At 44.9% G+C, this 23,597-nt stretch overlaps 1 protein-coding gene across 1 annotated transcript in view; it reads right to left on the reverse strand.

Annotated features, from left to right (window-relative positions):
- CACNA1E (calcium voltage-gated channel subunit alpha1 E) overlaps positions 1–23,597 on the reverse strand; it is a 503,244-nt gene that overhangs the window by 386,092 nt on the left and 93,555 nt on the right. The gene's annotated exons all lie outside the window — the stretch shown is intronic.

Consider the following 23,597-nt stretch of genomic DNA (forward strand, 5'->3'; position numbering starts at 1 on the left):
TGGTTCCACATATAAGTGAGCTCATATGATACTGGCATTTCAGTGCCTGTTTACTTCACTTAACATAATATGCTCCTGGTTCACCCATGTTGTCACAAATGACAATTTTCTTCTTTCTAAGGCTGAAAGTATTTCATTGTGTATACACACCATATTTTCTTAATCCTTTAACCCATTGATAGACACTTAGCTTGCTTGCATATCTTTGCTATTGTGAATAATGAGACAATGAACATGGGAGTGTGGACATCTCTTCAAAATATTGATTTATCTCCTTTGGATATATACCCAGAAGTGAGACTACTTGATCATATGGTAGTTCTGTTTTTAGCTTTTAAGGAACTGCCATACTGTTTTCCATATGGCTGTATCAATTTACATTCTACCAACAATACATAAGAGTTTCCTTTTCTCTACATTTTCACCAACATTCATTGTTTGTCTCTTATTATAGCCATTCTAACAGGTGTGAACTGATATCTCACTGTGTTTTCAATTTGCATTTCCCTGATGATTAGTGATGTTGAACATCTTTTCATGGATCTGTTGGCCATCTGTATGTCTTCTTTTGAGAAATGTCTGTTCAGGTCCCCTGCCCATTTTTTAATAGGATTATTTGTTTTCTTGCTCTTAAGTCATTTGAGTTCCTTATATATTTTTAATATTAACTCCTTATCAGATGTATGGTTTGGAAATATTTTCTCTGAATCTGTGAGTCATCACTTCACTTGGATAACAGATGTTTTAAAGCTGCATTTTACTGCAAAATATCTTGTTATAATGTTAGGTTATTGCACAGTATTTTGTTATCAATTATCGAACTCTTTTTGGACTTAATATACCTCAACTCCAGAAATATCATTAAGCTGAAAAAAGCCAATCCTAGACATTCCAAGCAAAGGAACTCCTTTGACTGTATTAGTATCAATTTGAGAATGCAGAAAGCTATCCAGATGCATTCATTCATTCAATAATATATATTGGGAGCCTACTATGTGGCAGACCCTGCCCTAGACATAAATAAATGGCCATGGTTCTGGCAAATAAATAATTACAATGAAATAGAGTGGTCAGGAAAGTCCTCTGAGAAGAGAGATGTGAGACCAGACCTGAAGGATTAAAAAATAAATAAATAAATAATCAGCTACACATAGAGAACAGAATGCAAAGTTCTAGATAGAAGGAACATTCTATGTGGGTGGCTAAAGCTAAGTTTGAGCAAGAGTACAAGGAAATGGTACCTTGCTGCTAGTGGAGGTATAAACTGATGAATATTTTCAGTAGTGGGAGGAATTAGATAATTTTCTGTAGTAATTCCACTTCCAATAATTTATCCTAAGGAAATTCTCAAAACTACAGTCAAAACTGCATATTGCCTCCCTGTAATTCATTCTTCACAAAGCACAGGCAAAGAGAAATTTTTAAAACCTAGATTAGTTTGTTCCAGTGGTGTGCTGGTAAACATTTAACAACCGGCTCTCTAGGGGAAGAGTAGCATCTGCTACAAACTCCTGTGTTACAAATATAGACAGTCCTGGGCTTATGATGGTTCGACTTATGACCTTTTGACTTTAGGATGGGTTTATGAGGGTGTTAAATGCAGTTTTGACTGATGATATTTTTCACTTACAATGGGTTGATCAGATTGTGTCCTGATAAATCGAGAATCTGTAACTGTCTGCAACCCAGATCAAGCCACTTATCAACATGATTTCACTGAATAAGGAGGTGGGAAGAGACGTGCCAAGAGGCTCTCAGAAGCCCCCATGAGCCCGCTCCAGCACACCACTGAGTCAGCATCCCTCCGCTGCACAGAAGCCTCCATTGCATGTCTATCATACCTTGCAATGAAGTCCACAGTCCTCACCCTGAGCTCCAAAGTGTTCCCTGACCAGGTGGCTCCTGCCCACCTCCCGTAGCTCCTCCCACCACACCATCTCCCCTGCACTCCCTGCTTCTGAATTTTGATTGAACTCCTCAAGTTCACTTCCACTTCAAGGTCTTTAACCTGCTCTTCCCCAGATCTCCCCCTTGTCATTCAGATGTCTGCTCACACATCCACACATCACCTAACTCAGAAAGCTCCTCGCTGCCCACCCTACCTGAAGCTCAGGGCATCATCTTGTTGTATGTGATTGATAGCATTTTCCATATCCAAACTTACCCTGCTTATTGATCATGTCTCCCCATTAAAATTTAAATTCCATGAGATCAGACACCTGTCTGGTCTTGGTTATCCCTGTAATTTCTAGTATTTAAAAAAAAAATTTGGCCAGTAGTAACTACTCAATAAATATTTGTTACTGATAAATTGATTAATTTATAATAGTAAAAAAAAATTAAACCACTTAAGTGTCCAAAAATAGGAAAATGGTAAAACTAACATTTATGGATCATTTACTATCTGCCAGGAACTATGATAAGCACTTTATATGTCTCTCTCATTTAATTTGCACAACAGACCTATGAGGTAAGCACTATTATAATTACCACTTTACAGATAAGGACATACCCAGAGCGGCTAATTAATTTGCCAAAGCCAGTCCGAGCCAAGTAGAAAAGTCAAACCCAAGGTTTCTCCACAAGCCCAGCTCATCTTAGATTCCAGGGATGGGGCCCAGGAAGCCTCACCTAGACCAATGAGCGTGGAAATGCAAACGTGCCGGTCTCCAGTGCTTGCTGAGCTGTTAATAAGGTAGTTCTTTATTTCACACTTGGCTATTGCTCTTTACATTGGTCAAGAGCTCTTCCATAAGGAGGAATGAGAAGCAGGGCAGATACTAACTTTATCTAAGTCCCTAGCTTAACAGTGACATAATAGCATCAAAATCTCTCCCTGAACCTCAGCCATTAGCAATTACAAATCATGTTTTCAAACAATACTTAATGATATTGTTATAATGCTCACAGTATAATGAAAAGTGAAAGAAATAGAATTGAAAACTAGGTATTCTGTAAAATCTCCAGAAAAAGAAATTTAAAACATTTACATGTATATGTAATGCTTAGAAAAAGACCAGAGATAAGCACATCAAAACATTAGCAGTGGTTGGGTTGGAGTGAGTGGATTATGAGTGATTTTTATATTATTCTTTATAAGCTCCTATATTTCCCAATTGTTTCACAATGAGCACGTCTTTTGTAATGAAAGAAAAAAATGTATATTATTACATTTTTATTGGTTGAAGATTTTAAAGGCAATGGAATGCAAAATTAAGAGAACATGAAACTGCCTAGACAAAGCAGGAACGGGAGGCTGCACATGCGTTACCTCAGGGACTAGGCAGAGATAAGGCAAGCTGGGAGGGATCTCAGCCTGAGAAAAAGCGAGGGAACTGATTCCAAATCAAGAAAGCACAGGACAAAGAGCAGACAGTGCAGAAAGAAATGATGGGGTGGGGGTGTCCCTCAGGGTTTTGATCTCTTCACCCCATGCCTGAAGAGAAGTAAGCCCCAGGTTGGGGGATGGAAAAAGAGGCCAAGACACTCAAAGCTGAGTCAAGAAAAAAAGTTGACAATCCTCAAGGGTCAGGACTGGAAGAAACCTTGGAGCTCTGGAGGGCAGCACCATTCAAAACAGTAGCCAGGAGCGGTGTGCAGCTGCTGAGCACCTGACACTGCGCCAGTCCAATCTGAGATGTGCTGGAAGGGTCAATTATACACAGCATTCAAAGACTTAGTGCAAAAAAATGTAAAATACTTTCTCAATAATTTTATTTGTTTTGTGTTGAAATGATAATATTTTTGGTGCATTGGATTAAATAAAATATATTGATCTTACTTGTTTCCTTTTGCTTTTTTAACATGGCTACTAAAAATCTTAAAATTATACAGGTGGCTCAAATAATATTTTTATTGGACAGCACTGATCGAGACCAATCCTTTCATTTTACAGATGATAAAACTGAGCTAGCGAGGTTAAGGGGCTGGAGTTGTTTAGTGAAAGCCACACAGCTAGTTAGTGAGAGAAGGGAGACCAAAACTCAGACTTCCCACCACCCTATCCAATCCTCTCGCCTCCTCATCCAACATACACATCAAATGTTTAATTCTGGAAGCATTTAAATGACATACTTGGTTTCTCTGTGGAAAATTGACATTATTGTTATCTGATGTTCTATACACTTGGAACAACCAAAGGATTTTTTTTTTCCCAAAGTCCTTTGTTGCTTTGAAAACTGTCTTTGTGAAAACAGTTTTTTTGTTATTTTATTTTATTTATTTATTTTTATTATACTTTAAGTTTTAGGGTACATGTGCTTGGGTTGAAACGATACACGAATGAAAACATTAATGTTTTCATTTATGTATCGTTTCAACCCAAGCCTGTGTAGGGTGGTGTGTGATGTTCTATGTAACCATCACCATGGAATGAGGTCTGGAAGTCTCCCATTGATAAAAATTAAACTAGATCCCACCATTTCATTTAGGGGCATATTCTTTGTTTGTATTGGTTTTGGTTGAAATGATAATATTTTTGGTGCATTGGATTAAATCAGGCCAAGGAGGTATCATCAGAAGTTACTAGGTGGGCTGTAGGGAAAGTTCTTCCAAAGGGGGCTGACTCCAATATCAGGCTTCCTTTTGCCCTCAGATCTGCCACTTGGTCAATCGGTGAGGCAGGAAGCCACACTAAAGATGGCAGGACGGGCAGATCCTGTTGACTTCAGAGAAGTGCCCCACCAGGCCCAGGCTGCCTCCTGCTGACTTGCTGTAATGAGAAAAATAAAACTGCAATTTGTTCTTCAGGTCACTCTACTCCAAAAGTCAAATAAAATTTCTGATACAGGAGCCCTGTATCTCTTATCTGTCCATCACATAGAATGAAAGGGTTTTAGGAGAAGACTATTTTAAAATGCAGGAATTTGCCCAAATCTCTGATTTGCCCCAGTCAAAATCCTTGTACTGAAGAATCCTGCAGAATGCCAGGCAAAGCAGGCTCCATGCAACTGCAGAGACCTTCCTGAAGCCAAGGGCCCTGGAAATGGCTGAGTTTCCCTGTGGCTTGGAGCAGAGGGAAAAAGCGGAAATGATACCTGTGTTAAGTAACATCAAGCACCAGGTGCACTGGCATGTCTGTTCATATCCTGGACCAGGTCATGAAGGAAGTAGAAGCTACCCCACTTTTCTTTAACTTTTAACTGTCTGCAACCATGATCAAGCCAATCTCTGGCATCCATCACCTTAGAATACACCAATGCCATCTCAAAAGAACCCCTATTTTGGGAACCACCTTTTGAAAATGTCAAGAGCTGTGGGTGTCTTCAAAGTGGTGAAATTATTTACCTCTGAGTTTCATGGTCAGTATATGTTGCCATCAAAACCGAGTCAAAACAGCTGGATAACAAAGACAGCGTACACACTGTCACATCAAAACTCACTCCGCAATTTCAGCTTCTTACTCAGGGAAAACAACAACAATCTTCTATTGAAATTTACTTTAAAGCAGATTTCCAATTTACCTTTTGTTTTGCTTGCACAATTTGAATTTTTTTATTTTTTTTTATTTTTTAAACATTTTTCCTAAAAAAAATTGAGAGGTGTAATTCTTTGGAATATCATTTTTCTATTTCATATATGTAAAAGAAATCAATAAAATAAGTTATACGCAAATTTGTTCCCGGTGGTATGCATGTGTGTGTGTTTCTAGAAATCTAATGTTATTATTGCAAAGCACATATTGTCCTATAGATGGTGAAAGTGAGGTTCAGGGAGGCTAAGTAACTTATATAATATCAGACAGCTAAGAATTGCTGAGTTCAAATCCAGATAATGCCCCCTCTACATCCAACTATCCCAGGACTCAGCCTCAGAGTCATAAGTTATGATCCAGTTGAGGGAAGAGAAAAGGAAAAACTAGTTGGGCAGACAGCTAAAGCTTGTCTTTGGTAAAATTCTTTTAAAATGAAAGACAGCCTGAAAAATCAAGCCACAGGCACAAATAGAGCATCCTGGGGAAAACTCAGGCTGCAGCTGCACAGATAAGCAAGCAAGGCCCAACATAGCAGCCTTTGTTCTTGGTGTAATCAGTGGGCTCCCACAAAACGGTTTCCTCCCCTTTTCGGGCATGTACACGGTGGGCTCCATGGGAACTTGCACAGGGGGTGGGGGGCTTACCCAAAACATAACCACAGTTACACAAACAAGAGAAGCCGTGCTTTGTGCTTGCCTAAGGACATGCCCACAGCTGCACAGGTAAGGGAAGTTATACAAACAGCTACAGAGATGAGGGGAGTTTCTTATAAAAGCTTTTGAATCCAACTGTAAAAAGGCAACCCTCTTTCAGGTCCCCTCTGTGGCAGAGGACTTTCTTCTTTTGCTTATTAAACTTTTGTTCTAACCTCACCTTTTGTCCACACTCCTTAATTTTTTTGGTCATGAAACAAAGAACTCTGGGTGATGCCTTACAACAAGAGACTGCTACATTGTGGTGCATTGGTAAGACTGTCACAGAATGAGCTCTGTCCTCTTACTGTACATGTAGAGAGATCCAGAACCTCTCAGAGATGTTCCAGTTGCCTTCTAACTGATCCAGAAAGGCAGCTTAGCCCCAGAAAAGAGTATGTAGAGGTCATCATACGATCTCAGACAGTCTGCTGTGTCCCAAAAGGGAGATGGGGGATTTGCTCCTGAAAAAGACTGTGTCCGGCTGGGCAGGCCCCATGAGCACAAGGTACCTGCCTGTCCAGTTGCCATGGGTCTCAGTCAATGGTTCTTAAACTAATCAATCACCTGAAGAGCTTGTAAAATATATACATCTTCCTGTTAAAACTTCACCTAAGATGAACTGATCTGAATCTTTGAGGGCTGGGATCTAGGCACCCATATTTTTAAAAGCAGACTGGGAATGGGCAAGGCAGGGTCACTGGGCAGCTTACTGTGTAAATGGCTGTTCTGTCTTTCTGGCCACAGCCTGGGGGAAGCAGGACAGAGCCTAATAACAAACATAAGTAATAACCATGCTAAGTACCTCACACACAACCCTGAATGCTGGTGTCCTCAGCCCCAGAAAGGTTAAGAGATGTGCGCAGCCTCCTGAGCAATAGGCCCAGGCACCCCAATTCAAATGACTTTTCAGCTTCCACCAACTCTGCTGCCTGAAACTTCTTGAGAGGCGCCTGAGACAGCAGAGCTACGCATAGATGCTGGTGGAGATGAGGGCTCAAAGTAGGAAAGACTCAGAGCCTCCACTATGTGGAGAGAGATTGGGCAGAGAGGCAGGCACCGCAACAGAAGAGCACCCTTGGGGAGCAAGTCCTGGCTGGTGTTCTGGATGGTTCTGGCTGCACAGTATGGAGCAAACCAAAATAAGGGCCACCTCCAATCCACATTAAAAAGGGCCCAGAGAGGTGAAGAGGCTTGGCCAAGGTCACGCAGCTTCCTATAGGTAGTTTCCTTTACAGAAACATTTCTTTACTGTTTTTTTTAAGATGGAATCTCACTCTGTTGCCCAGGCTGGAGTGCAGTGTTGTGATCTTGGTTCACTGTAACTTCTGCTTCCCAGGTTCAGGCGATTCTCTTGCCTCAGCCTCCCAGATAGCTGGGATTACAGATGTGTGCCACCATGCCCAGCTAATTTTTGTATTTTTAGTAGAGATGGGGTTTCACCATACTGGCCAGGCTGGTCTTGAACTCCTGACCTCAAATGATCCACCCACTTCAGCCTCCCAAAGTGCTGGGATTACAGGCATGAGCCGCACCACACCCAGCCTCCTTCACAGAAACATTTCTTGAGCAACCCTATGTAAGCCTGGCCATGCACCAATGCCAGATTTAATGATATCCTTTCCAGGAGTGTGCATGTTATGAAAGAGGGCCATGGGTTAGAGTAATATTGATATGCAAGCAGTCTTCCTGGGGTCAGTCCTCCCTATCAAGGGAACTTTGGTTTGAAAGCAGGCACCTCCTTGAGACAACTACACCCAACACAGCTTGGCGAGTGTCACTGTCCTGCAGCAGAACCAGAATCACAAACCCACCACTTGGGCCCAAGAGCAGCACACACCAACCTGGACACTAAAACTCCCATTCCTGCCCCCACTCCCAGCCTGTTTCTCTCCCCCACCACGCAGCAGGCACAAAGGGATTCCTGAAGGAACTTCTGAATTCACGAGCCTCTTGCAAGCACCCCTCCACCCCACCCAGAAAGGCACCGGGGCCCTCCATTCTGTGCCAGATGCCCCTCGCTGAGCCACAGTGTCCCCGGAGCCTTGCCCTGGCTCGGGATAAAACTGAAGCTGTCAGCCTGCTAATTAGGACGTTGAGAGGATGGGCTCATGGACTGACAATTAATAACTCCATCTCTCTGTTTCCTGCTGGCATATTATTAATTCATCGGGCCTCTCCAGTGGGGCCAGAGAGATAACACAGACTGTGAAAGTTCACATTTCAATTTGAGGCTGAGACGCTGAGAAGGGGTGTTGAGAGAAGTGCCAGTCCTCCAGGGAGTGAGGGCATAGCGTGAGAAAGACTTGTCCACAGTTCCACTTCTAGGACTTGACCCTACAGAAATGAAAGTGCACATCCTAAAGGCACATAGGGGAGGCTTACTACTGCACAGCTGGTAACTGCAAAGCAACTGGGAACATCCATTGATAGGGGCTGCTGGAATAAACTGCAGTTCAGCCATGCTGAGGAATATTCTGCAGCATGTAAGAGATGTTATGGACATCTTTCCAGAAATGGCCAAAGAAAGATGCACACCATATACTGTTAATTTTTTAAAACTAAAAGAATAAGAGCAAAACAAAGACCTATATGTGTAATATAATTTCATGTTCATCATAGAAAGAGGGAAGGAGAGGAGGGAAGAAGGGAGGGGAATTTTTCCCAGCTTAAGTATAAACACAGGGGAAAGAAGCAACCACAACAGATGGCAGCTGGGGGAGGGGCTGAGATGGGAGAGGAGTTGAGATGGGGAGAGGTTGAGGTGGGGGAGGGGTTGAGATGGACGAGGAGTTGAGATGGGGGAGGAGTTGCAATGGGAGAGAAGTTGAGGTGGGGGTGGGGTTGAAGTTGGGGAGGGGTTGAGATGGAGGAGGAGTTGAGGTGGAGGGCAGTTGAGATGGGGAAGGCTTGAGATGGGGAAGGGTTGAGGTGGGAGGGGTTAGGATGAGGAAGAGGCTGAGATGAGGGAGAAGTTGAGGTGGAGGGGGTTGAGATGGAGAGGGATTGAGGTGAGGAGGGGTTAAGATTGGGGAGGAGTTGAGATGGCGGTGGAATTGAGATGGGAGGGGTTGGGATGGGCAGGGGTAGAGATAGGGAAGGAGTTGAGATGAGTGAGGTTGAGATGGGGCAGGGGTTGAGATGGGTGAGGGGTTGAGATGGGTGTGGTGAGATGGGTAGAGTTCAGATGAGGTAGGTTTGAGACGGGGAGAGGGTGAAATAGGGAGGCGTTGAGATGAGTGTGGTTGAGATGTTGAAGGGTCAAGTTGGGGAGACATTGAGATGGAGAGGGGTTGAGTTGTGAAGGGGTTGAGATAGGAAGGGATTGAGTTGGGAAGGGGTTGAGTTGTGAAGGGTTTGAGTTGTGAACGGGTTGAGACGGGAAGGGGTAGAGATGTGAAGAAGCTGAGATGGGAAGGGGCTGAGATGGGAAAGGGTTGAGATGGGAAGGGGTTGAGTTGTAAAGGGGTTGAGTTGTGAAGGGGTTGAGATAGGAAGGGGTTGAGTTGTGAAGGGGTTGAGTTGTGAATGGGTTGAGATGTAAAGGGGTTGAGTTGTGAAGGGGTTGAGATGTGAAGGAGTTGAGTTGTGAAGGGGTTGAGCTGTGAATGGGTTGAGACGTAAAGGGGTTGAGTTGTGAAGGGGTTAAGTTGTGAAGGGGCTGAGTTGTGAGGGGGCTGAGTTGTGAAGGTTGAGATAGGAAGGGGTTGAGTTGTGAAGGGGTTGAGATGGGAAGGGGCTGAGCTGTGAAGGGTTGAGATGGGAAGGGGTTGAGTTGTGAAGGGCTTGAGTTGTGAAGGGGCTGAGATGTGAACGTGTTGAGTTGTGAAGAGGTTGAGATGAGAAGGGGTTCAGTGGTGAAGGGGTTGAGATGGGAAGGGGTTGAGTTGTGAAGGGGTTTAGTTGTGAAGGAGTTGAGATGGGAAGGGGTTGAGATGGGAAGGGGTTTTGATGGGAAGGGTTTGAGTGGGAAGGCATTGAGTTGTGAAGGGGTTGAGATGGGAAGGGGTTGAGTTGTGAAGGGGTTGAGATGGGAAGGGGTTGAGTTGTGAAGGGGTTGAATTGTAAAGGGGTAAAGATGGGAAGGGGCTGAGTTGGGAAGGGGTTGAGATGGGAAGGGGTTGAGTTGTTAAGGGGTTTAGTTGTGAAGGGGTTGAGATGGGAAGGGGTTGAGTTGTTAAGGGGTTTAGTTGTGAAGGGGTTGAGATGGGAAAGGGTTGAGTTGTTAAGGGGTTGAGATGTGAAGGGGTTGTGATGGGAAGGGTTTGAGATGGGAAGGCATTGAGTTGTGAAGAGGTTGAGATGGGAGGGGTTGAGTTGTGAAGGGGTTGAATTGTAAAGGGGTAAAGATGGCAAGGGGTTGGGATGGGAAGGGGCTGAGTTGGGAAGGGGTTGAGATGGGAAGGGGTTGAGTTGTGAAGGGGTTAAGTTATGAAGGGGTTGAGATGGGAAGGGGTTCAGTTGTGAAGGGGTTGAGTTGTGAAGGGGTTGAGTTGTGAAGGGGTTGAGATGGGAAGGGGTTGAGCTGTGAAGGGGCTGAGATGGGAAGGGATTGAGTTGTGAAGGGGTTAAGTTGTGAAGGGGTTGAGATGGGAAGGGGTTGAGTTGTGAAGGGGTTCAATGGGAAGGGGTTGAGTTGTGAAGGGGATGAGTTTTGAAGAGGCTGAGATGGGAAGGGATTGAATTGCAATGGGGCTGTGATGGGAAGGGGTTGAGTTGTGAAGGGGCGGAGATGGGAAGTGGTTGAGATGGGAAGGGGTTGAGATGAGTTGGGTTGAGTTAGGGAAGTGTTCAGATGAGGAGGAGTTTAATTGATAAGGGTTGACATAGGAAGGGCTTGAGATGGATAGTGGCTGAAATGGGGAGGCCTTGAGATGGAGAGGGGTTGTGTTGGGGAAGGGTTGAGATGGGGTAGGATTGGGTTGGGGAATGGCTGAGATGGAGTGACACGAGGGGGATGAAGTTAGACCTGACCACCTGACCCCAGTGCACCCAAGCCGGGTGTGTCCAGCCAACACTGTCTCCACACCAGGAGTACTGTCCCCAGAGCTGATCACTAGTCTGTCCTACTCCAAGAGCAGAAAGAGAATTTACTGGACTCCTCTGTGTTTTCTTTATAAATTCGGGAAGGGTTGCAGGTTCCTAATCACCTGATCAGCAGGCAGTGATGCTGCCTTTTTAGAACAGCAGTGAGGCTGAGTAGTGGGATGTGAGCATAGCTGCAGAGGGTCTGCAAGGAGGTCCCCAGGAGAGGTGGGGGCAGGGACAGAGGGGAAAGGAGGATGAGCCCTCTTCCTCACTCACACGCCAACCCTGCATGCCTTCATTCCCTCCCTGCTATGGGCTTCGAGAGAAAAAGAGGAAGAGAAAGATGGTTAAAGGAACTAAAAGCAGAAGAGAAGAGGAGGACAGTGTGGCTGGGGTATGAGCGGCCGAGGTGGGGTCCTCAGAAGGGTGCCCCATGCCCACCTCCTTCTCTGCGCCTCAGCTTTCTCACCTGCACCTTCAATGAGAAGTTATGTGAATTAATTTTAAAGGTCTTTTCATCGGTGCCTGGAATTCTACAGGTGTCTAACTCTGCTTGGGGTGGGGGGACAGGGGTGTTCAGCAATTTCATAAATTTTTTTTCAGCCAAAAAGGCCAAAGGGAATTCCTTCAATTATGTTCATCTCCTCCACAATGAGCACTTCCTTTTCTGCATGTGTCTTCAGCAATCCCTTCACATCCAAGAGGAAAACGCCTTTGGCTCATTTGCAGCCACGGGTCCAGGCAAGCCCTTAAAGATGGCAAAGGGTTGCCAGTGGTCAGGGAGGGAGAAGGCCCTGGACTGCGGTAGGAGTCTCGGGGCGCTCACCATGCCCTGCCAAGACCCTTCTCCTCCTGGCTTCGCTTTCCTTTCTTGTGATGTGGGTGCTGACCACCAGGCTGCCCCAGCCCCTCCAGCTACACAACGGAAAGCATCCCAGTGAGACTGCGACTGCAATACACAGAAATAACCACTTGGGGGCACCATAAAAGAGGAAAAAAATATCTCTTCTGAAAAAGAGGGAAAACAAATTGAGCAGCTGGCGCTAGAGGGCGCCGCTTTTCCCATTTTCTTTAAAAAGGTGGCTGGGGGCAGAATCTCCGTATCTTGACATGTTCAGAAGACTGAAGAGCCTCCTTCTGCAGATATGGCCATAGGAGCAGAGTGGAGGCAGCCCAGCGCAAGGGCAGGGTGGGAGAGAGAGGACTGATTCACCTGAGCCTCCAAACTGAGATGTTGCCACAAAAGGAAGCACAGAACAGGCCGATCCGGCTTGAGCATCAGACTGCAGAGTCTTGAGGGAGAGTCCTCCCCCAAGGCCTGCCTTAGAAGGGAAGAACTGGGACAGCAGATCTCCCTCAGCCCTTGCTCCCAGCACTTGCTGGGAAAAGATGGAAACCCTCTGCTTTCTCTCAGGGCATCCAGTGGCTTCAGAAAGAGAAAGGGAGTGGCAGAGAGCTTATGTATTCGTTCTCTGCAAGAGATGAGAGTCGCCAGGCACTTAGCAGGGGGCCAGTCCCCCTCCTTCCCAGTACAGGACCCTCCTTGTCAGAGGCGGTCTCCACCGCAAGCACAGAAAACCGCACTGTTCACGCACCACCTTGTTTATCCTCAAACCCAGTTCTCTAGGGAAGCATTTCTAGAACTGTGGAAGGTTGAAGGGAAACCTTCCCAGAGTCACCAGAGACCAGATCTAGAAACAGCCTCTTTTTTCTAATCCCGGGAGGACAGGTAAGGAAAATTCAAGGGTGTGTGCTGATGTTCCCCAAAGGATCATCCTAAAGCAAATCTCTAGAAATCACCCAAATGTGTCAGTTCCCAAGGGAAGCCCGATTCTCTGGATTCTCTGCACCTTCCTGCTCTGCTCAGAATTCCAAGAAAGCATCGCATATGCTCCAGGTCTCTTCTTGGCTGGTGGTTTTCAAACTTGCTGTTGGTTAGTGATAACCCAGTGTGTTGAAGGCTCATGATTTCTGTGTTCCACTGGCATATGTTCTGGTTTCTTTAACCCTGTTATACTACAGCCCTAGGATCCTGAAATGCCTCGTCTCCAAGTAAGAAGGTTGGATTTTGCAGACCTGCAAACTCAGGTGCCTTCAGGACCAAGTCAGTCCTCTAATAGCCTTAAGGCAGTAAGGAATGGCGGGGAATATAGTGACCTTGAGACTTCCTGCCCCCTCTAAAAACATACACATATAAATAAAATTAAAATATCTGATAATTCAACAAAGCACTCATATATAAGAACAAATTCTGCCATGCACCCTTTTGGCAATAGCGGTTCCACAGATTCCTGTATTCTAACACCCCAAGTGATGTCTGATGCTGGCAGCAGGTGGCAGCATGTGGATTGAGGTCTCCACTTAGTCTCACTAGATCTGCAGGAGGCTGGCTGCCTTTCAAAAGGCCAGCAAAAAAAAAAAAAAAAAAAAAAAAAAAAAATTGGCCCAATGGCCCTTAAATTCACCCATAAAGCTTCAAGGTTGAGACAAGTGTTGCCTTACAGAATATGTTGCCGATGCTGAATGCGGTGTGAATGCTAGCAAGACTGTTGTTTGAATGCGATCACCCCTACTAAGTCGGCATAGCTGCAGGGCGCATGAGACAGAAGTGGGTGGGACTTCCAGGACTGGTTCCTCCTACCTTGTCACTCACCACAGTCCACTGACCTTCGCATAAAGCACCAGCAGTCACCCAGGCTCTCAGGACCCCAGCTTCCTCACCTGTAAATGAGGCAGCTAGACCAGATGAATAATAATAATGACCATAATAATGGCTCATATGCACTGACTGTTGACCTTGTGCCAGGCACTGTGCATCCCCTCCTGTAGTCTCCCACATGCTGCTATGGTCCATTGATGTATACAGCTGATCCCAAGCCTAACTACAACCTCTGCACTGGGCTTCAGCGAACCTCTGATGCCTGTCAGTTTGAGACAATGACTTCTTGGTCTGTACATATAAACATTGTTGTAGGGATGAGGCTGATGATGAAGGCACATGCGATAGATGTTTTTACGTAATTTGGGTATGAACCTTTTTTATAGGGGTTGGCTAAGGTAGTAATGATGGGTAAGATTAAGGGGATTAGGGTTATTATAGTAGTGGAAAAATACATGTTTGCTACTTTTATATGGAGTTGCGTCAATGTTTTTGGTTCCTAAGACCAACAGATGACTCTAATCCTTTCAAAGCTGAGAAAGCCATGTTGCTAGGCATGGGGGCATGAGTTAGCAGATCTTGTATACTTTCTCGGTAGATAAGAAGTTGCAGGCTTCTATTGTTAGATTCACAATCTAATGTTTTGGTTAAACTATGATAGCAAGTGACAGGCTCCTGAAGGTGAGGAACCAGACATCGAGGAGAAAAACAACCAAGCATTGGACTAAGTACTTTACATGCTATTTTTCCTTCATAACAATTCAAAAAGGTTGCTATACTCATCCACAATCTAGCAAAAGAGCAAAATGAGGCTCAGAAAGATTGGATATTTTACCCAAAGTCACATAAGACATGGCTCTGTGGTGATCAAACAATAGCTTGAAGGAGGACAGTTCTCAAACAACCTGCAAGTTAACCAACCTGTGTTTTACAGCTCATGAACCTCCACACCCCAGGGGCTGGCTGGCCCTGGTCTAGACCTAGACCCCCTGGTGTCCTGAGCTTCCTGGACTAGACCGTTCGGTATGGCTAGGGCTATCAGAGGCCAGGTGAACACATAGATCATAACTATAACCATAGCCACTGTTACGGAGCATTCATAAATATTCATTCACAAATAATTACTGAGGGCCTATGTGTCAGCATCACCCTCAGCACTGGGGATACGGAGTGAATGAGGCAGTCAAATCACTGATCTCATGGCACCAACATTCTTGTGGGGGTAGGTGGTCAACTGCATAGGTGATATGGCACAGTGACCAGGTGTCTATTTTAGAGTGTGTGATGAAGGACAGCCTCTCTGAGGAAGTAACATTTGAGCTAAGGTCCAAATGGCAAGAATGAACCAACCCTGTTGAGATCTGGATAAATATTCCAGGCAAAGGCAGGAGCCAGGGTAGAGACACAAACAGGCAGAGCCTAAATAAAAGGCAAGTGGGCAGGAGCACAGGGAACGTGGGAGAGAGTAGATAAGGCCAGGAGTTAAGCAAAGCTCAGGTGGGGTAGGGCTTTATGAGCCAGCAAAAAGAGTTCAGATTGTCCCTGCCTGTTGTGTCAATAGACACATTCTCTTATTCTAGGGAAACAAAAATGCAAAGACAGGTTAGGAGGCCATTGCAACGGTCCAAAGGATAGCGGCTTGGAAGAGATTGGTAGCAGTGGGGATGGAGAAGTGTTTCGACTTGGGATATGTTTGGGAGATGTTGTTGACAGGGCTTACCACTGACCAGAAGTGAGGAAAAATGGAGAGAAATAAAAGATAATGAGAATATTTGGCTCGGACAACTGGAGAAATAGTGGTGCCATTTACTGAGATAAGGAAAAATGAGGGGCCAGACAGGATCAGAAGAGGATCAGAAGTTTTGTTCTAGCCACATTATGTTTTAGAAGCTGATTAGATAGACAACAGTGCAGAGATGCCAGACAAGCATTTGGCTTCAAGAGTCAAGGGTTCTTTGGAAATTTACATTTGAGATTCATCTACAGATATGTGGACCTGGTGAGGTCACCCAGAGAGACTGCAGGCAGAGAGGAGGCCCAGAATAACCCTGGTGCTCATCAACATTTTGAGGACCCCCAACCAGACTATATGATCTAATAAATGTGGTGAAAATTTACAACAGGCCTGCAAGGTAGGTATTATTTCTCACCTCTACTCAAAAAATGCAGAGGTCACAAAGTGCCCAAGCCCACAATTTACAAGCAGCATTGCAAGAATTCAAGCATGAACTGAGTTCCCGTCATTTACCTAGTGCTGTGCCAGTTACCATAGGGACACCAGTGAGTAGGATGGCTCACTAGAATAAACATGGGCTTCGGAATTAGAGAACCTGGAGTGAATCCTCACTGGCTCTGTGATACTGGGCAGGTAACTTAACCTTATGAAGCCTCAGTTTCCCAATATGAAAAATCACATTGTTGCTGTTGTTGTTGTTTTTCATCTTGCAAATGTCTACTGAGTGCCTATTATGTGCCCAACACAGTACTAAGTAAAGGAGACACAATGGGGAGCAGACAGACTTCTCTGCTTACAGTCTAGTGGGGGACACAGACACGTAAACAGGCAATTACAATGTAGTGTGCTAAGTACTATGATTATGGAAATATACCCTCCCTCTTTATAGAGTAAGTCATACCAACCTACGCAAACTTTAAAGTTACACATAATTTCCTTTCTTCCAGACCCATATGCAATAATAGTGCCATACAAAATGTTTCCGTTCTTCATCATGGTACCTATTATTTCCATTAGAATAAATAATACATGCAAATCACCTACCATATAGCCAGTGCTCAATAAATGGTGGCAGTCACTATCAAGACATAGGTTTTTGACCTAGTACTACCTCTAACTTTGGAGCTCGTTTTTCTCTCCTGTAAATTAGAAATAATAACAGCTAATCCATAAGGTCATTGTGAGGCTCAGATGAGATCATGTATATGAAAAATGTTTTAAGCTGGAGCGAACTATATTAAAGTATTAGTAAAACATTGTGACATGCCCACTTGCTAAAGTTATAAAACTTAGTACACAATAAACACTTGGTGTTAACCAAGAGGTCCTCATCACCTGAAAAGTGGGCCTGAGGAAACCTTTAAATAGGTTCTTAGGAAAACAACATTCTGTACAAGAAAATCTGCTTCATCCGAAATCACCTAAAGTACTCCTTCTCCCATCAGCATTTGGCTTACCCAGCCAAAGACAAAAAAAAAAAAAAAAAATGCAGGAGACCTCCCAGGTTGGTTTCTAGTCTGTTTCACTATCACCAGGGTCCTGACTCAGTGTCTAGGAGACAGGCTTTGTAAAGCTGGTGTTATGTGTCCCGGGCTTTCAGCTGTATAAGCAGTGGACGGGGCCTTGGGAGGAGCAAGATGCTGTCAGGACTGCCCACAGAGAACCCTGCCTGATTTCCCACTGTAGCAAATCCAAGCCCTGGGAAAGGACCAGGCTGCCCCTGTCCTACAGCCAAGGGGATCCTGTCTGAAGAACATAAGTCAGGAGAAGCTGAAAGGCAGGAGACAGAAGGGAGGAAAAACTTCCATCTCTACACAGTGCATGCAGATCCTGGGCAGCCCTGAAGTGGGGCAGAGAACAGACTCCCCACTTCCACTGCTGACTGTTCAACTGGAGGACTCCGCAGTCAGCAACCTGTACAACCACACAGTTGACACAGGGAACTCAGCTGCCTCCTTCCCTGGAACTTAGCTGATTAGAATGGATAGCAATTCCCCTCAATATGTTTATTTCATCATTCTCTCAGCAAACACTTATTGTGAGTCAACTGCACACTAGGCACTGTTCTGGACCCTGAAGGTAAGACAAAGGCCCTGCTTTCAAGAAGCTTGCACTCCAGTGCAAAATATCTGTGCTTGTATGTACACGTGTGTGTTTGTGTGTCTGTCGGGGAAACAATAAGGGCTATGATGAAAAATAAAGCAAAGCAAAGAGGGAAAGAGAGTGACAATGGGGGAGTGCTACTTAAATAGGGTGATCAGGAAGTTCTCTGTGAGCAGAAACCTAAATGAAATGAGAGAGCAGCCATCCTGGTAAATGAGGAAAGCATTCTAGGCAAAGGGACCAGCAAAAGGCAGAGGCCTGATGTGGGAGGTCTGAGTACATTCAAGGCGTAACAAGGGACCAGTGTAGCCAGAGCAGAATGAGTTAAGGGGAAAGATGAAGAAATCAAACCAAAGACATCCATGCATCTTTAGGAGGCTGGCTGGGCAGGGGGAAGAGGGACAAGATGGAAATCATGTACTGAGCTAAGGACTGACATGAAACATTTCTTAAGACTCTTGGACAGAAACTCCTTGTTCTACCTTTCTAAATCCTTTGTAAATCAAAAAAGAACAAGTAAGGATCTTTAGCTGTAGTTGGGGAAACAGAGTCTCGCAGGGAGGGGCAGAGGCAGGGAGGCTCATTAAGAGGTGGTTGACATTATGATCTTGGGCAAGTTACTTAAACTATCTATCCCCCAAGTGCAAAAATGGGGACAATAATGGTAATAATGGTGCCAGCTTCAATCAATTATTACATGGATAAATTAATTAATATTTGTAAAGTACCTAGAATAGTGCTGGGCATCTAGTATCATATATGTGTGTGTGGAATAAAAATAATAAAAGGTTCTGGGACCAGGGAGACAGCAGCAGAGGTGGTGAATGGTGATCTGATACATTTTGAAGGGGGAGACACTGGGGATTGGCAAGAATTGAGTGTCAATGTGAGAATCAAAATGACTTCAACATTTCTGGCCCCAGCAACAGAAAAAATGTAGGTTTAATGAAAGAGAAAACTACAAGAGAAGCAGGTTTGGAGAGAAATCAATACTTTGATGTTAGACATGTTCAGCTTGAGATGCCGATGGATGTACAAGTAAAGATGGTGAATAAGTGGGTGGTATCTAAAATTCAGGGAAGAGGTCCTGAGTACAGACACAAATTTAGAGGTCAGCAGTATATGATGCTAACCAAAGGTCTGGGACTGAACAAGAGCACTAGGAAGTAAGCACTGGTGAGAAGAGAACAGGCCAAGGACTGAGCCCTGGGACATCCAGTGTTTAGTAAGGATTGGGAAAAGGAAGTGGAAACTAGCAAGAGATTGAGGAGCAACCAGCAACATAGGAGGAAAACCAAGAGTGGGTATTGTAAAAGCCATGTGACAAAACACTTTCACCTGTACTCCTAGCTCAGGAGGCTGAGGCAGGAGGATTACTTGAGGCCAAGAGTTTGAGATCAGTCTGGGCAACATGGCAAAATCCTGTCTCTAAAAATATATAAAAAATAAGGACAAAAGAGTTTCAAGAAAGAGGAAGTGATCAAATGTTGCTGCTAGGTCAAGGAAGATGGACACGAAGGAACACCCATTGGATTCTGCCTTGGGGAGGCCAATGTCACCACGTCAACAGCTGTTTGTTTGCCTGGGACAAAGACCTGATTGGAATGGGTTCCAGAGAAAATTGTAAGAAAAAATAAATGGAGACAGAATAAACAAAGGGGCTCATTTTGCTCTACATGGGCAACAGACTCCACATGGAACTTGAGGGGTGGTCAGTCCACAGTAACAGAAGGTAAAGGCCTGGTACCAGGGCCCAGATGGAGCAGGCGGTCAGTGCAGTGGATGGAGCCTGTACATGCCTCTCCTGATTGCTGCTATTTTCCCAGTGAAGTAGGAAGGCAATTGTAGTCATGAGCTAGGGGTGAGCTGGCAGGAAATGATGGGATTTGAGAGTTAAGGGAAAAGCATGTGAAATAATCTCTAGAGGAGTGTGCGAGTGAATAGAAAAGGGGAAAGTAGTAAGATTTCTGGGCAGGACTAAGGGCCAACTGGAGGTGGCAGTCATCAATTCACAGTGAGGTCAATCGGCATGGTTGTGACTTTTTCTATATCTATGGTCACCTGCCCACATGTGCATGAAGAATAGGGGCAGGTGGGATTTAGCAGGGCTGAAGTTTTGCCAGACAAGGTATAACAAAGCAACAGAGGGACAACAAAGTTGAGGGTGAAAATAAGGAGATTACAGTGATGGCGAAGCATGAAGTGCACTAGAAACCAACTTGAGCTCCAGCATTCTTGCCCTTTGTGGATGATTCATTCTATCTTAGAAGTTGGTAGAAGAAAGAGCTTGAGAGGGTAGGAGAAGACTTCAAGTGAAAGGTCACTATTTTATCTGGAAACTATGTTTGGTGCTTACAATGGAATTCAGTTTGATAAGATGGGAAACGGTGACATGACTGGGGAAGAGGATAGTGAAAAGGTAATAGGATCAATGTCTTGTGGATGCAGTGAGATTAAAGAATCTTGGGAACTGAGCACTAGAGGGAGTGAAGTGGAGAGAAAAGAGGGGGTGATCATGCAGTGGGATGCTTGAAACCGAGATTATGGAGCAATGCAGTTATGACAAGGTCCAGGCAGACCATGGAGGTGAGCTGTCAGCAGGAAGCAAGAAGGCAAAGTCACCAAACAGAAGGGGCTAAGGAACCAAGAGATCAGGGTACAGGAAGGGTCATCTACATGGACACTGAAATCACCAAGAACTGCTGGCAGCTGAAGACATGGGGAAGAGAGGCAGGAAACCCAGGACTAACCCTTTCTTCCTGGAATGAAGCAAGTGACTTGGGAGTTTGTAGATGGTGGCAATGAGGGGTAGTAGGTGGTATTACCTGATGACATGCGCTCCACCGCTGGCATTTTTAGGACAGGAGAGGGGAGTAATGGTCTGGAAGCAACAGTGAGGAGCAAACTCTTCTCCAGACTCCAGAGTCCAAGGCAGCGTGGAAGGGAAAGCAGCTGTCACATGAGGCAGCTGCAGAGCAAGCCGCATTCCTGGGGGGAGGCTCCAGCAGAAATAAGAGAGCGAAGGGGATTTCCAGAGAAGGCGAGGAGGATGAACAGGATTTTGCTGATGATGGAACATGAGTGCCAGACAGTGTATTAGTGAAACCATGCCCCAAATAGTTAAAGAGGCCAATGACTACATTCTTGGGCTTACAGGATAGCAGATAAGAAAAGAAACAACGTGCCGAAAAGCTGAAGCTGAAACTGTGCCACAAAGAGCAAGAAACCAATGACTAACAGATATTCTTGAGCTTGCAGACTGGCAGATAAGAAAAGAAACAACTTGCAGAAATGCTGAAATTCCTCGCAATGTGAGATCAAGAAAAAACTGGCTGACATCGGTTGGAACCAAGATGGCCTGGCCTACTGGAGTCTGTGCACAGCAAGCTTGCTGACGCCACAGCCTGAACTTCCACGATGTGTTTCATAATAAGTCCTCAAGAATGTTCACATGTGACCTGTGAGGTAGCATGAAGAGATAACTGAGCATGTCCAAGGACTTTCCAGACCTCCCCTTTCCTTCCACCAATCACCTACTAATCCCTTGAACTTTTTCTAATGAAAATCTGCCTTGAAGCGAGGACAGAGAGACAGATTTGGGCTTGACATCCCATCTCTTTGTGAATCGGCATGCAATAAAAAGCTTCTCTTCTCAAAAACCCAGTGCTATAGTATTGGCTTCTAGTGCCCTGAGCATCAAGCTGTCTTTGCTCAGTAACATTAGGGTTCGGAGAACTGGGGAGGGGTGTGGAGAAGATCAAATAAAGGCACGTACAGAGCCATGAGGCTAAGGGATTTGGGTGGTAAGGGGAAAAGCCATGATGAGGCTGTGAGTGTTGGGGAGCAGAGAAGGATGGGGCAACATCACTGTCTCTATCACTTCCCATTTTCTCTTCAACCCACTCCAACTGGGCTACTGACCCCATCACCTTGTGGAAACTACTCCCATTCAGGTCATCTCTGTGTTGCCAAAGCCAGTGTTTCCTTCTCTATCTTCATTTTATTTGACCTCTCAGCAGCATTCTATGGAGATGATGACCTTCCTTCTGAACACACCATTTTTCTCACTTCTTTGTCCCTATACCCTCTGGTTACCCTCCCACCTCCTTCCACTCCTTCTCACCTCCTTCATGTGCTCTTCCTCCACTGCCACACCCCTAAAGGCTGACATTCCCCAAGGCCATTGATGTGTGTTCCGTGGTTCACCTCTTCATGGACCTGCCCAAGTGAAAACAGTCTTCCAATCATCCCCGCCAGTACCCCAGGTAGGTGGCTGGTATTAGATCTTGAAATCCTCCAATTAGTAAAAGTTTAACTTAGTGAAAGACATAAAAGTTATTTCCACATTTCTAGTCATGGTAAAGCTAGTTTTTCATTGAGTATTGTGGGATTTTTTGGGTTAGGCCAGATGATAGGCGTTGAGTGACATGAACAATTTGTATGACAGTCTCAGCCCTCAAGTTGTTCAGGGTCCTCTTAGAAAGATAAGATGGAGGTGCATTAAAAAATAGTACTTCTAAACATAAAGAAAGGCCAGCTATCAGAGCCGCATTGTATTTAAAGGAAGTCTACTCCCTCCTACTTGTTTTTCAAAGTCATGATGAGGTGACTTACTCAAGGTCACACCACTAATTAGGTCACCCTGGGAATTAGACCCAAGTCTCCAAACCCCCACACCAGTGCTCTTACCATGGCATCTCAATAGGTTGTTGAGAGAAGTACTTTGAGAGTTAGAATGAAAGGCACTGTGCCATCATGGTTAAAGGCATGGATTCCACAACCAGACTGCCAGGGTTCAAATCACTAATTAATATCAAATCACAGTAACAATGCGGTTGTTATCCACATGACCTTGAGAAAGTCACTTAACTTCTCTGTGCCTCATTGGTTACATGTGGCTAATAACTGTACCTACCTCATACTTATGGTGAAGATTAACATGAGCGGATATATGTAAGGTGCTTGGAATGTTGCCTGGCACTTAAAGACAGGTATGCAAGGCTCTAAATACTAATAGTGCTGAGAGATGAACAACCAAGAGATTTGTTGAATGCTAGCTGTGCCCAACTCCTCTCTGAATCCCAGGAGCCCGGCATACATTCGGACTCACTGAATGAATGAATGAGTGAACTAACAAACATTAACATCCTTATGAAACAGAGATCAGCTCATCTACCCCTTCTTGTATCATCCAGAACATTCACTGAAACCAAGTAGGTAAATCCCACCACGACCACCCCCATCAAAATACATCTGTGACTAATCTCTTTGTACTTGATGACATCCAGCAAGTCAACTATCTAAAGCAAGAAGAGATAAAGACATACAGACCACAGGGCATGCCAGCATGCCGAGTAAACTCCGGCATCCACAGGACAAAACAAAGTCCTTCTATGGAGCATAAACCTGGGGCAACCGAGAATTAAGTGAAATACCATCTTCCTTTAATTTAGGACTCCTAAGAAGAAAAAGCCAAAATTCCCAACAGGTGTGAATTAAAGTTGGCCTTTTGCCCTACACAAATAGAGCAGAAATAAAGCCAGGAGTGGCCACACAGATCTTGGTCATTTTCCTCCATCCACTGGAGATGTGCCCAAAATGTAATCATTCATCCAAGGAGGATCTTAAAAAGGCAGGGTTAGCTGCAGTTCCTGAAGTAAAGATGACATAGATGATCCACGTTGTGGATTCTCCCTGGCTTTCAGGAAAGCTCAGAGAATGAAACAGACCCCAGTTCTTTCTCCACAGGCTCTTAGTAAAACAAGTTGCCTTGGGGGCAAGCCTGATTCACCCGCATCTGACAGCTGAACGCCTCAATGAGGCTGGACGAGGCCTACAGCCGGGTGGTGAGATCAGGGGCTGACCTCGAGGACCTCATCCAGAGGGTCCAGCCTCTCGTTAGTCGCA

The sequence above is a fragment of the Symphalangus syndactylus genome, chromosome 19 (assembly GCF_028878055.3).
Source record: "Symphalangus syndactylus isolate Jambi chromosome 19, NHGRI_mSymSyn1-v2.1_pri, whole genome shotgun sequence".
Lineage (NCBI taxonomy): Eukaryota > Metazoa > Chordata > Mammalia > Primates > Hylobatidae > Symphalangus > Symphalangus syndactylus.